Source organism: Salmo trutta, chromosome 30 (assembly GCF_901001165.1).
Source record: "Salmo trutta chromosome 30, fSalTru1.1, whole genome shotgun sequence".
NCBI classification, from domain to species: Eukaryota; Metazoa; Chordata; class Actinopteri; order Salmoniformes; family Salmonidae; genus Salmo; species Salmo trutta.
Window position 1 is genome coordinate 11,459,926 of NC_042986.1, and position 12,922 is coordinate 11,472,847.

Below are 12,922 nucleotides of genomic sequence, written 5' to 3' on the forward strand. Positions count from 1 at the left end.
GTGATAGTATTTCCAACAATAGGTCACCTGAGACTGAAGATGAGAGCACAGCACACTTGGTGGTGGTGACTGGCACTAGCGGGCCAATTAGAGTGCATGGTGACTTTGAAGGAGAATGATGGTCAAATGACAGCTGGCTGGGGATCGGGAGCTGGGAGTATGCATGCATGCGTGCGCGTGTGTGTGTGTGTGTCCAGACGTGTGTTATCAAGTCAACGGGATTAGCGGTGTGTTTGGAGGAGGAACAGTGATTGTGGCCCGAGCGACACGGACACACACACACACCCCCCTGACAGCTGTGAAAACACACACACAGGCCCCTCTGCAGCCTTCGCTCAGGCTTAGCCCCATCACTGCCATGTGGTACCTGATTACACACACTTGTTGCCACGCATACCACACACACGACCAAGGCGCCATCACACACTACCACACACACACGACCAAGGCACCATCACACACTACCACACACACACGCGACCAAGGCGCCCTCACACACTACCACACACACACGACCAAAGCACCCTCACACACACAATCATGTGAACACAAAGTTGCTACATTCCAATTTCCAACCATCAATGGGAGGTAGACAACTATTGAATGAACGTTCCTCTCACAGACTACAGCTGTCACACTTAGAGATGACTGGGTTCTCCCGAAGTGATTCAGCCCTGTTACCTCAGAGTCTGGATCACTCACACACACACACACACACACTATGGTCGGCGTTATAAGGTTTGATCCCCCTCCACCCCCCCTCGCCATTAGGAAAATACTGATAAAATGCAAGGCCAGGCCGCCAACAGCACTGCATCAATCACAACAGTCTCTCTCCCCCCCCCCGGACTGACTGGCTTTAATCTGAACAGCCTGTCCTGCCAGAGCACACCTAATCCCAACCTCGGTGTGTGTGTGTGTGTGTGTGTGTGTGTGTGTGTGTGTGTGTGTGTGTGTGTGTGTGTGTGTGTGTGTGCGCGCGCGCAATAAGGTTGTTGATAGTTTCAGTGAATGTTGCAACGAGTGCCTGTACAATGTCATCATGTGTAAGTGAAAGGTGGAGTAGCACTTACTGGAACATAGTTGTCAGGATGGGATATTGGTGGAAGGAGACTGATTATTGAGAGACAATGTGAAAGAGAAAATAGGGCCCTTGTTGTGTTTGGTTTACTGCTCCACACACACACACACACACACACACACACACACACACGTTGTTGGTGCCCACACCCAAAGCTAATTAAATTCCCTTCCCATCTTCCATTGGGTCATCCACATACAGTCAGTCTCCAGCAGCCATCACACACACACACACGCACGCACACACAGCCTAAATCAACACACCATTGAACAGCTATGACGAACGTTCAGTCAATACAGATGATTGTGTTTAGCTAGGTCGAGCACAGACCAAACAGTCACGATGACATTTGGATATGGTTACAGTTCTCTAATAAAGCCTTCCTTTCAGTAATTTACTGTGTGCCTTGTTTACACTGCAGTCAGTTGATAGTGTGCTGCAGAGTGTTTCAGTGATCTATTCCACAATAACATCACTCCACCCCCACACTAAAACGTTACTTCAGGGCCAGGCACTGACGTGTTAGACATCTTTGATTTGGCAACTTGAAGCCGAGTTCACCCTTTAGCGTTAGTTACCTTAGCAGATATGCCTTCTCATCATCAGTCATTTAAATACGTAAGACGTACTGAGTCACACACACACACACACACACACCATCCCCCGGCTTGGACCGTAAATGAGGCTCGACTGGTGTCTACAGACCTTGGATGACACGTTATCACAACACACGCAAAAGTGACACACACATGATTGGTTTGACTCAGTCGTGTACAGTCTTGTACAAATAATAAGACTGTTGTGTGCACGCACACACCCTCAAACGAGACAGGCAGTACAGACTTCAGACTCCCTCGTACACTGGTGTCAGACTCACTCCCGTCTAACTAATCAAATACATTGAACAAAAGTATAAACACAACATGTAAAGTGTTGGTCCCATGTTTAATGAGCTGAAATAAAAAAATCCTACAAATGTTCTATATGCACAAAAAGCTTATTTCTCTCAAATTCTGTGTACAAATTTGTTTAGTTTACATCCCGGTTAGTGAGCATTTCTCCTTAGCCAAGATAATCCATTCACCTGACAGATGTGGCATATCATGAAGCTGATTAAACAGCATGATCATTACACAGGTGCACCTTGTGCTGGGGACAATAAAATGCTCCCCAGTGGGTGGGCCTATCCCCTCCAAGGCCCATCCATGGCTGCACCATTTGCCCAGTTTTGTGAAATCCATAGATTTTGAATTTATTTGAATTGATTGTTTTTAATTTTGTATTTTTATTTAACTAGGCAAGACAGACATTCTTATTTACAATGACGGCCTACCCCGGCCAAACCTGGGCCAATTGTGCGCCGCCCTATGGGACTCCCAATCACGTCCGGATGTGATGCAGCCTGGATTCGAAACAGGGACTACAGTGATGCCTCTTGCACTGAGATGCAGTGCCTTAGACCGCTGCGCCACTCGGGAGCCCAATTTGATTTCCTTATATGAACTTTAACTCAGTAAAGCCACAGCAGACGTTCCAGACCTGAAAAGCTTCTCTGCTCTCTAACCCTTCCCAGTCTTTCCTATCTTGGTCTGGTCTGTTCTGGTACTCTGTGTTCAGACTCTGCCTCCGTCGGCATGCCTTCAATGTATCAATGAGCTGCGTGGGAGACTCTCCACACCACTTAAAAAAAATATACAGCTTCAGCCTGGGTGGCCAGCACTCACCGTAATGCTACAGCTAGCTATACTACTGGGACATCGTAATAATCATGGTTTTAATTCAGAATGATGGATTGGTACGCAAATGCTAAACTCTAAATACCCATGGAGTCTGCTTTACATCAAAAAGACAGTTAAATCACTTCTTCTTTGGCCTGCCATTTAGGCCATCATTACTTTTATAGTTACCATTTTCTGAGAACACATTTTCATGCCCCTCTTGGGAGTTGAGCACGCAACTGGGGGCCCCCTGGGTTCACTGTAGAGGTTGGTTTCCTAAACATGACACGCTGTAGCCTCAGTGTACCCAGTGGTGTAGCGAAGGATAAACGCAGGTATACACCGAATACCCACCTATTTCTCAGTGGGATATACTCACTTCTTAATCCCCAGGGTACGTGTCAGAGTAGTGTAGTGGAGGTATACACCGTATCAATTAACAAGGCAGATCAGAATGTTTAGCTTAAAATGCTGATAGATGATTATTTCTTCACATTCTCAGATGATTATTTCTTCACATTCTCAGTGCAGCAACGTGCACATGGCGGTAGGCCTAGAACAGAGCAAATGTTCCAAAATGCAATTTGTGGAAAACCCCACTCTAAATCCCCACGCACATGCGAGCGGTCTCGTGGAAATATTAATTAGAAATTAAGAGGGGAGATCTAAAGATGCAACAACTATCATGGGTTTCTAATATGACTAGGATCATGCCTTTGGCTAGAAGACAATGAAAGAAAGTCTTTGTAAAATAATTGCCTCCACGTTTCTATGGTGGGATATATATGAAGTAAAAAGTCCAGGTTTCAAACAGTTAAGGAACAGAAAAAATATATAGTGATGCTAATGATAGGCCTAACCGCCTTCTGGTAGATGGAAAGGCTTTCCCAAAAACTAACAAAATGTTAACTAGCTACAAAGTAGCCCATGCCTACCTGTCAGAATGATGTCACGATTACGTGCATCAATCCATTGGCCATTTGTTTTGCAAACTCCATCTCATGTGCTACAGAAACACCACTAATCAAACAACATTGCTAGGTGCCTGGCACTTAAATTAAAGGGTCAGTACACTTAAAAATCAAAAGTCAGATTTTTTTAAATACCTAAAAAAAAGCGCTCTCCTGATATGGTTTAAGCATTTTAGATCATTCAGAGTGCATGTCATTGTTTCTCATAGAATTTTTCACACAGGGTGCCTTTCCTTTGCCGGGCGGGCCGTTTGGGAAATTTTGGGCCAAATTAGAGTAAACCCACTTCTCCACGCACCACTACACCACTGACTGTACCCTTTTAGTTCTGGCTGTTACTGGTACGCTAGGTGGAAACAGAGAGGAGGGGATAGAGGGATAAATGAGATCAAAGGGATAGATCAGAGCCCCAGGTCAGGACTGGGCCAGATCTGATCATTTATTTTTCAATAAATAAACTTGTGTGAGTCTGTGAGAAGAGGCAGGGGAGAACAGTACCGCCGCGCTTTCTCTTTCTTCTCCCGCCATCGGTCCGTTTCTCTAGCTGGGCTCTGAGAGAGTGCCAGGACCAGGCCGGAGCTTTTAAAGCAGGAGGTCTTACACAACGCCAGCCTGACGTGTCTCCTTACTATTAACCCCCCACCCCCCTTTACTGTGGAAGGGTTTGGTTTTCTTCAAACACATATGGAACTCTTCAAAACAGAGGCACTTGTTGTATCGGAGCGTTCAAAGCTAGGGCAGAGTGAGTGTGCATGTGTTTCTGGGACACATGGGATGATTCATGTATAAAAGGCTTGTACTGTAGGGAGACTTGTTTTCTATCTGTAATGAGGAGATGATTGGCAGAGTGAAACATCCAAGCCCACACCTGAGGCTGAGTGACTGGTAAGTGTCTGGTTGACAGGATACCTTTTTTTTGTATTTATTGCCAAGGCAGCAGCTACTGATCCTGGGGTCCAAACAGGATTAAAACAACCACATCTCAACAAAACGTAACAGCCTACATCATAAACAAAACATCGTACAAAACATTACATCACTTCTCGATCACTACAAAATTACAGTGTGTGTGTGTGCGCACGTCTCTTCACATTCCCCGTTGTGCCGTGAGGTGTTTTATCTTTTAAAAAAAATGTATCAGATTTTACTCGCTTGTGGTACTTGATGTATATACAGTATATATGATAAAGGATATGATGTCATTCAGGCCAATGCCACAGGTATTAGTAAAGTAGATGAGGTCATTTGTCCAGTGTTATACTAATATGCCTGCAGTTTTTCAGTTTAAATTCAGTCAAATAATGTTGATGTACAACCGGATGCATTTCGCCCAGGCTGGGTTGAACACTCCCAACCAAACAGGCCTGAAATCTGATCCCATCAGTGGGAAAGTCCTTAGTTAAACTAAACCGAGTGACTTGTCATCTGTTTAAATGTATTTTAAAAAGGAGTTGTCAGGCAGACTGGGGGAAAACCACATGGAGTGTTTCATAATGATGACAAACCTATGACACATCTCCTACCGTAAGTCTTAGGAGAGGACTGGCTTTTCCAGATGTACACACCGTGGAGAGTACACTAGGGAAACAGGTCCGGACTAGAGAGAGGGGACCTGACATCAATTCGGAATATAGCAGTCTCCAACACAAATCACAAGATTACGCAGTGGCAAAAACCAAAAAGACAGCTCTTCTTCAATGGTCAACGGTCCATTTGATTTGCTGTGTTTGGTCAGTGGATGTACAGTAGAGTTTGGGAATTGTCTGATCTAGGACAGAGATACACTGAAGGACATCCATCTAACAGAGCATTACAGGAAATAGCCTAGCTCTTTTTACAAAGGAAACATTCCACCAAAAGTGTGTTTCAACATGCAGCATGAAGAGCCTTGCCTGTACAGTAAACTGCACAAACATGCACAGATTTCACACCCACACCTTGAGAAATAGGCTAGAACTTCAACTAGCAAGAGACTCAGACCACCCTGAAGTCAAGCCTTTTGTCCCTAAAAAGGTCAAGCCAAGCCTTTTGCCCTATACCCATATGATATACGTATTGACGCATAAAAAAAAAATAAAATAATAATAATAATAATAATAATAATAATAATAATAATAATCATAAAACTGCAGATTTGCTGTTGGCCTCATCGGACACTGAACTGTCAACGATGGCAAAACGAGAGACAACTTTTTCTTACACACAAACTTCAAGAGTTATTGGTGTGACCACATGAGAAAACTGAAGACCCACTCACCGGCAGCTGGTCTGTCTCCGCTCTAACGCAGTCAAGTGCACTGAGACGGAGTGAGTGTTGTCTCAGGCTGCGCTGCTGGACAGTGATGCAACCAGGCTTCCTATCCATAGCTTCAGGGAAGGAAAAGAGACCGATAGGCAGGAAGGTGATGTGCACGACCAAAAAAAGGAGGAAGTGGGTGAAAAAGAAAATGATTTGGGGAACTGCTGGAAACTCCTAGAGAGACAAATTGCTGATTTGGACACAGGCAGTTCCAATTTCGACTTGGAAACGGATAGTTGGTAAGCCACTTTAGATTTGGTATGAAGAAAATGGAGGGGGGGGACACTGGCTGGGCTGGCGTGTGCTGTTGAGGATCTGGGGTTGTTGATATAAGAAACAGATGTGGAATATGCCGACGTCTGACAAAAAAAAAACCAGAGAATTAAAGGCCCCCCAAACGTTGCAATTGATGTCTGAGTGAATGCATTCATCAACGGCAAGCAGGAACAGTGTACAGATAGGGAGAAAAAAACTCCAGGAAGTTTATTGATGGCCTATGCTCCCCGAGGAACAAAAGGGTTTAAAAGTCAAGACATAAAGAGAGGGTGCATTGCACTAGCATTCTCACTGAGGAACAAAATAGCACTCAACTTCACTCTGGCTGTGGATCTACTCAGCCAGGTATGATATCCCTTTGCCATACCATTCTCCCACCTGTCCCTATAGATTACACCTAGCTGTGAACCAAAATGTAAGATCAACCCTAAAAACTACACAACCCCAGGCAGACAATAACACAACATGCTGGGTTCCTTTCACTGAACCTCAGTACTAATGCACACAGTGGGAGAGGTTGTGAGAGGGGTAAGGATGTTCTCGATCACTTACCTCCAGTTTGCTGGGAAACAAAGTGCTGGGAAAATGTGCTGGGAAAAAGTGCGTTCCCGAAAATAATCTCTCCGTTTCGATGGGTAAGTGACAAAATACTTCCAAAGGTCACAACTGTCAGTAGCTCGGTGGCAGGCAGACCACAAGTTAAAATCCCACCCTCGATGGAAGCTTCTCTCTAATCTCATTCATCCGTCAGTAAGGGAGCGTGAGAGAAAGTGTTTTCAAGTCCTCTATGAGCAGGAAGAGCTCCAAGGTAGTAGAACGCCACAGGATAACCTGACAGACGAGGCTAGAATGAGCATGAACATGTGAGCTGCCTTGGTGTTTGCGATACCCCGCCCCCCACTATACCATCAGCCTCTCCCTCCACTCAAAGACCTACCAGCATACACACATCCTGGACTGACTCACTGACTTGTATAGAAACCAGTCCTTATTCTAAACATCTCATGTCGTTTCCCCCCCCCCCCCCTCTGTCTTCACAGAAATGGAATGACTAGAACGGGATTTTCCCACAATTTCTATGGTTCTCCCTACTCATGTGCATCTTCCTCCGTATTCACCGCTCTCTCCCATTTGTCCCTGTGTTTGACCCCTGACCCCTCAGTGGCACAAGGTCAGAGAGTAGCACGCAGGACGGTGTATTTGTGCTTTAAAGAGAGCTGACAGGAAAAAGAGGCGTTTCTAGTGGTTCTTTCCTATGTAGTAAAATATGTTGTCAATGGGAGGGAACAGTGTTAGAGAACTGCACTTGCTTACTTCTTTCAATATCAGATTAAAATAAGTCACTTGCGTATATGATTTCAATCTTGATAACAGGATTAGAATATTCTAATATCATATGTGCACGGAAGTTAACCTCAATATTGTTGAAACTACTGGTGGCTGAAATATCAAAAATGACTTGTCTCCCTCATGACTGACCACATGTCTTCGTGCAGTCTACTGTGCTAACCTGTCCACAAACATGGGCCAGTACACTGCTCTCTGTTCTTTTGTCATTCAACCTAAGCCTAGAGGAGTCTACAATTAGCCAACTCTGGAAAAACTATTCAGGGGCCCCATGGCTGCAGGAGGCTGGAGAGACTTCCTGGAGGCACAGCCTGGGGAGGGAGAGGTCAGCTCTGTTCGGGTTGGGAAGCCCAAACTAATCTCTCCTCTTCAAAACAAGTCAACATACGGGTCCCCTGCCCACCCCACCACCCGCTGTTGCCAACCACAATTACAGCAGTCTGTGTTTAAAAGATGGGGCAGCAGCCACGCAATTACCCTGAAGGATTAGTCTGTAGTGGCAATGTCATTGTTGGGGAGGAGAAGGGGAATGTATTCTGTGTAAAGAGGTGACCCCTCCCTTGATGCCGGACCTTGGCATTAACCCCTCCCGGACCGATAAGTCCAGAAATTCTTTCACAAGGTGTGTTCAAGAGACAAAAGAGATAAAACAAAAGAGAAAGATAAGTGTGTAGAGCGTAAAGAGCGAGTGAGAAGGGTAATAAAAAGGATACATAAAGCCTAATTATTTCACCATGAATTCTGTTGGAAGTTCCAGGGTTTGGAGTTTGGTTTCAGAGTTCATTCGACTGATTTACAAAGTCGCCTACTATTACTTATCGTATCCGCGATAATAACATGTTTTGGATTTGGGAGATTTTCTCGAGAACGCTGGTCCTTTTTCTAATTGAAGGCTCAGACAGATCGTCATTCTTAAACAGTTAATTCGTTTCAACCATCCTGTTGACTCCCTCAGAAATTAGCCCTAACCAGTAATTACACATGAAGGCTTTAGTTTGGTTTGCCATGAAGAAGAGCAGAGCTTCACATGTGAGGAGGGATTTGAATTTGTTATGTTGTTTCAACCCCATCATCTCGCCACTGGGGGCCTCGTTATAAAGACTTTGAAGAACCAGCCAGTTACATTGGTCGGCCCTGACTGAAATTGGTTATGTTTTTTTTTTTTACGCAAGCCTACTACCAAGCAAGGTAAGTATCTCCACGGAGAGCAGCAGAGCACTATTTAATCTGATAGCTGCCTTCATTTGCATCATTGTCTCTCCTTTCATGATTGAAAAATGAATGACTCAAGACTGATGGGGTCACTACTAAACTTATTTCAAGGAAGCCCAAGTAAAAACAAAACTGCGATCAAATCTGCCACTGAGAACGATTGTGAGAACTTCGGGAAACCCCCCCTTGTTTTAACGTCAAGAGAATAGTGGAAAAATACAGTATGGGAAGAAAGCTGTCGATTGGCTAATAGACGATGATGGCGGTGCGCTGGGAGTTCTGTGGAGTGAAAAGCTTGTTGTAGCTTGCATCTGAGGCCAACTGTGACTCTAGCTATAGGTCTGTACGTCAACCACGGCTTCCTGCTTGTCTATAGCCATCAGCAGAGACTGTCTTTACCCAATCACCCTCTGTGTGTGTGTGTGTGCCTGTAGACGTCACGTACGATTACCGTAAGTGGAATATTACATAGTCATTCTACCTGAAGTAGAACATCCACTGGAGTGGAAAATATGACAGTTAACGTATTTAAAATGTGCTCTGTGTGTCATTGAGATTACACAGTAGGCCTGTGCTTTATGGGATGAAATCATTTTCCAGATCGCAAATGCTTTCATGTCCTCAGCCAATTCAACCACGCTATCGCAGAAGTGAGATGTAGCCTATGCCGTAGAAATACTTCAATTCTGTTGGTCTATAAGGTACGTTTCCATAAATCATGTCCAGAGAAAAAATGAAAATGCTTGAAATGAATATAAAACGCTATCATAAGCATTATTGGTTTCTGTGTGAAGACGATTGGAGTTCCAGTCTTTAACAGGCATATCAAAGACACTGCTGTTAACTTTCTCTATGTACTTCACATTGAAAACCCATTAGCCAACTTTTCCCTGAGCAATCCCAATGCCCAAATCCTGCTTGGTAGTCTAACATCACAGTACCACCACAGCAGAAATCCCACCCATGCCAGCCGGAGTGGTTCTGGCTTCCGTCCCAAATGACACCCTATTCCCTACGTGTAGTGCACCACTTTTGAACAGACTCCTATGGGCCCTAGTCAAATGTAGTGCACTACATAGGGAATAGGGTGCCATTAGTGACAAAAGCCTTTGACTTCTCATACAGGGAAAACTTTCCTTACATAGAAAATGAGGTCATCCTACCTTCCTTTTCCTGCTAAGAAACCCCAATCGGAGACTCTGCACTCTCTCATTTCTCCTTTCGACTCATAACGGGTCAACTTAAGCTATATTTATTTTGGTGCTTGTTATATAAAAGGCAATACAAGTTGTGAGGAATATTTGGATGACAATCAAGCGCGAGTTATGTGCATATTTTCCTGTTTCAAGCCATATTAAATCACCATAGTGGAGTGGCCTATTGGATAGTAGAAGTATGTGTGTCTTCACAAATCAACAGCCAAAGACAACCAGGACACACTGCTCTGAGCACGTAGAATATGGGTCTACTTTCAATGCAAATGAAAAGGTATATCCATATACACTTTCACACACACACACACACACACACACACACACACACACACATACACACGTGCAAATGCTCTCTCTCCCACGAGCGCGCACACAGACAGAGAGACAGCTAGATAATTCTACCTCGAATTATTGACAGTACATCTATAAATCGTGCTCCAGTGTTGGCCGCCCTCATGCCTAAGACCTTTTCAAAACAGACTGTTCCTCATTAGACCAGGACAAAAAAAGAGGGGGGAAAAGGGAGAAAGAGCAGTATGAAAATTAAAAGGATGTGCACAGCTGCTTTAAATAGTCCTCTGATCTGTCCGTGCCAAGAGGCAGCTACAGTCAGACTCATGCCGGAGGAGAGCCAAGGGAGGGGAAGCATCATTAGGTAACTCGGTAAGGAATTAAGGCTTACCGCTGTACCTCAATACCTGGGTTTCAGTCACCCTATAGATGACTGTTGAATAGCAGACGGTGTGACCTTGTGTGTTGTTTTTGTATTTCTTCAAACAATTATTTCATCACGCTGGAAATTCAAGTGATTGTTTCGTTCGTGACTTGCTTTAAAGGGTGGATAATATTACTTCCAAATAGTGTCACTGATTCCACAAAAACAATATCAGAGAGGTATTAGTCATCAAATTAATATGTAAGGGGAATAAAAGATCAAAACCATCCAAGTGAAACCAATGAAACCAAAGAGAGAAATTGAAGTCAGTCAGCTGATTGAAACTTCTCCCCTTCCATCCATCCACCCTTCCATTCCGTCACCTTCCCTGCAGCTGTATGTACTAGGAGGGGCGCGTTGCCGTGAGAACCCGCGCGTTGCCGTGAGAACCCACACCTTTCGGGGCCTGTCTGGTCCTGTCCCGTTCCCGTAGAGACAGGGGGGAGGGGTGTAATTAACTGTATATGTGGGAGACCTGTTACAGAGCGAGCTCAGACTGGCCTCTTCTCCTTACTGTGCCAAGACTGCTGACTGCTAAATGAGTCCTGCTGAAAATAGAAGACTCTAATCGATCTGCTGCAAGCTACCAAAATATTTTATCAACTTCCAAATATGCCTATTGGGCGAACATTGTTTTACAAAGTAAGGAATTGTAATGACCTGACAAGATCACAAAGGAACAATTGTCCAGACAGAGAATTGAGTTTACAAATTGACGGTTTATTAACCCAACTTCACACAGGCTACTGTTTGGCCGTAGCCCACGCCAAATAAATGAAGGATACCCTATAAAACAACCGTGACCTTCTCTTGTGAAGGCCAGACGTAAGAGAGAGAACAATGGCTAAACCTGCTCCATCCCCCTGCCCAAACCCCCCTCCACGCCACTCTGCCAACCCCCAGGACACCCAGCATCAGAACATTCCAGGCATTCCCGTGATTGGCAGATAGCAGGTTGATTGGCATGGCGGACCCCGCGAACACTGGGTACTGGTAAGTACAACACAAACAACTAACAGCATAACACACAACACACAGCTGTCTGTGCGGGTCGCTACAGGTATGTTTTTGGCACAAACACATCGGCCATTGCTGTTGATGACATAAGTCTCGCGGCGAGAGTTTAGTGAAGATAAACGGATTCGGTTCAGTCAGTCATCCTGATGAGCCCTTCCAAGCTAGCTGGTTTAAGCTTGTGGGCCGTTATTGGCTACACGCAAGCGGGAGCGAAGGACACTGTTCCCGTATTGTAGTGTTGCCGGCTTGCAGCGCAAACTCTCCCCATTGAGCAGTAGACTGTATCCCGGATAGTGCCATTCAGATGGTTACTACCAATTTTACAAGTTATTTCTCGTGTAGGCTGTTATCCTACTCCAAATAAAATCAAGTGGGATGGAACAAATTGACCACGTTAGCTAGCTACCGTTGGCAACGTGATAGCCTACAGCTGCCCGTTGAGAAGCAAGTCTCACGTTGGCAAGCACCTCGATACAACATTGCAGCATTGGACATTCATTGGCACAGGCTTGTCGCTAGGTTAGTTAATTGGCATGTCACGGTGACATCCAGAGGATGATCGATACTACAAGTTATTTCTCCCTGGCCCATCAAAATAAACATCACTTTCTTTTACAAGTTTTAACTACCGCCATGCTGCTGTTGTTGCCAGCTAGCCAGCTATCAGGACAACCGACTGAACCGAATCCATTCGTCTCCACACTGTTGACTAGTAGTGTGTGCCACAGAAAGTATTTGACTCTAGTGACAAAATTAAGGAATTTAGAAGGGGGGGGGGGGGATTTTGGTAGGCAAGAAAATGGCCTTGCCGAAATCCTCTACCCCCCCTTCTAATTTCCTTAATTTTGTGGCTAGAGTCAAATACTTTTTGTGGCACACACTACTAGTCAACATGAGCTACCAAAATTATTATGAAATGTGCAGTCCCAAGATAGAAGGGGGGGAGGGGGGATTTGGGCAGGCAAGAACATTGTCGGCACAACACCGGCACAAATTACAAATTAAGCACTGAATAGGTAGTCTAGACTAGCTAACCATCATATACAAAAATACCCACATATCATGAATTATA

General features: G+C 44.7%; 1 protein-coding gene across 8 annotated transcripts in view; it reads right to left on the reverse strand.

The window, feature by feature from the left end:
* The window catches only part of plekhg5b (pleckstrin homology domain containing, family G (with RhoGef domain) member 5b), a 79,287-nt gene that overhangs the window by 29,497 nt on the left and 36,868 nt on the right, over positions 1-12,922 (reverse strand). The window contains exon 1 of one of the 8 annotated variants that reach the window (XM_029722724.1): positions 6,898-7,228. The exons of 6 other annotated variants lie outside the window; for them this stretch is intronic. The gene's annotated coding sequence lies outside the window, so the exon portion shown is untranslated. Of the gene's footprint in view, positions 1-6,027; positions 6,110-6,897; positions 7,229-12,922 lie in introns of those variants that run through there. One more of the 8 variants, XM_029722723.1, reaches the window with a different exon arrangement.